Source organism: Amphimedon queenslandica, unplaced genomic scaffold (genome assembly GCF_000090795.2).
Source record: "Amphimedon queenslandica unplaced genomic scaffold, v1.1 AMPQUscaffold_7504_Cont20545, whole genome shotgun sequence".
Classification (NCBI taxonomy): Eukaryota; Metazoa; Porifera; class Demospongiae; order Haplosclerida; family Niphatidae; genus Amphimedon; species Amphimedon queenslandica.
Window position 1 is genome coordinate 1 of NW_003552212.1, and position 2,132 is coordinate 2,132.

A 2,132-nucleotide genomic window follows, 5' to 3' on the forward strand; every position below is an offset into this window, starting at 1 on the left:
CAATATACCTGCTATACGGTAATAGCTCAAAATGGCCGATTTTATCTTGGCGAATGGCTATGAAAATGCCAAATTCACGAAATTTAATTCCCTCCAAAATTTTTCACTATACAGTATGTGTACATGTACATGCAGGTATCTAAAATAATAGTAGATGTAATTTACAATGTACAAGAACATAAGACAAGAATATCCTCACCCATTCATCATCATCAACCTCTCCTCCTCCTCCTGTTCCCTGGCTGGGTTCATCAGTTGATTTGTGTCCGAGTACCTTATCAGTCCAACTCTGTCCTGTCTTCTCCCCTCCAGTGTAGTTTGATGAGTGAGCTCGCTGATCACTATCCAGCTTTGTGAATGACTCTAGGAAGAGAAGAGAAGAGAAGAGAAATACATGTACATGTACATACATATAGATGCATGTAAATGCATGTACATGTTGATGTGTTATACAGAACAAATAAAACAAAGGAGAAAGAGAGGGTGTGTGTATGTGTGCAATCTGTGCATACATGTACATGTACATTGTGTATGTAAAAGGGAAGAAAGGAGAATATTAAGAGATCTGGTGAGCAGCTACAATATACCGTACAAGCTGATTTATTGGCGAGGAATTAATAATTGGCAATTGGCGGATTTATGAAGAAATTGCCAAAATAAAATCCGCCATTTTTGTTTAAATCTGAGCATGCTCAATGGAATGTGGCACAAAATCACCAATATAAAATTCACCAATTAACTTTCCACAGGCAAATTCACCAAATATTACTCTCACCAATAAATCATCTTGTACGGTACTAAAAGTACATGTAGTTCCTCCCTCACCTATCAGTAGAGAGTCTCCTCTTGTCTTTAGTCTAATTCTTTGTCCTGGGCTACACTCCACATGATCGTAGCTCTCATTCTCTCCCCAGAAACAAATCGACTGAGAATGACTGCCTGTCTCAAATCCAACCAGATCAGAATGAACTCTTTCACACACACTTCGGCATAACTCAATGTGTCTGGCGTTCCCTTGGCAACAGTTTCTATAGTAACAATGAAAAAAAAATAGCTAACATGATAATATCAGTAATGCAATAGCTGTATCTGCCCTTAGCTTCATCTCAAGCAGATATCTCAGTCCTCAGGTATTACATTACTTATACACACACACACCTCCAGACACACTGGTCACTATATGTATATACATTATGACTTCCAATTCTTACTGTATGATGAGTTTAGTCAGGCGGGCCTGATGAGTTGAGGTAGCCGGTTTTTATTTTTGCCGTTTGTCCAAAGTTAGGTTCAATTTCTTTGCCTTCAACGTCAAACTTTATCTGGCAAGCACCATCAAATTCAATATGGAAGAGATAAAAACGATAACAACAATAATTTAAACAGAGAGAAGAGCACAGAATATCAGTCAATGGATTGTTGAAGCCATTTTTTATCATCCACGTGTTTGGAGTATACGGAGTTATACAGGATCCCCGTATTTTTAAATCACGTGTAGGCTGGTAAAATTACAACTGAGAGCTATTGGAATTTTTGTAAAGGTGTGTCCTGTAGTTTTATTTAATTTATTTATTGTAGGAGGGACACTCTCAACCTTTGTTTGGGGTACAGTTCAATCCTTTTCTTCCTGAGAAGAGAATAGAAAATCTATTTGCTACAGTTGGAACCAACAAGGTGGGTGGGTTATTGAATAATTGAGCTAACCACACCCACTATTAATTAACTAATAATTGAAATAACATCGTTAGCAGACTAAAATATTTTGCTGGTGAAAAGTATCATTGTACATACATGTATATTTTGTTTGTCAAATAAAATATACATGTACATGTATATTTTGTTTGTCAAATAAAATATACATGTACATGTATATTTCATTTGTTAAGCTCATTTCCAAAATTATGAAAAATGATCTTGATGTACATGTACATTATTATTTATGTTTTACCGTATATTGGGATATTTTTGCGTCGGTAAATCTTTGTGAATTTTACATTTGTAAGATTTCACAAAATAATATTTTTGCGAATAGCTTGTAAACTCCAACACATGGCAATGGAAATTCAGAATTTCACGATTTTTATTTTCGCGACAGAGCAAGAAAACGCGAAATCCGCAAAAATTTGGCTACT

At 35.7% G+C, this 2,132-nt stretch overlaps 2 long non-coding RNA genes across 2 annotated transcripts; one reads left to right on the plus strand and one right to left on the minus strand.

Moving 5' to 3' along the window:
- Window positions 1–201: 201 nt before the first annotated feature.
- Window positions 202–1,301, minus strand: LOC109591691 (uncharacterized). Its single transcript, XR_002189933.1, has 3 exons — window positions 1,212–1,301; window positions 826–1,028; window positions 202–363 (listed from the first exon to the last, which is right to left on the minus strand). It is a non-coding gene; the product is annotated as an uncharacterized LOC109591691 (long non-coding RNA).
- LOC109591692 (uncharacterized) lies at window positions 1,076–1,634 on the plus strand. The gene is made up of 3 exons (XR_002189934.1): window positions 1,076–1,130; window positions 1,285–1,494; window positions 1,579–1,634. It is a non-coding gene; the product is annotated as an uncharacterized LOC109591692 (long non-coding RNA).
- Window positions 1,635–2,132: the final 498 nt, after the last annotated feature.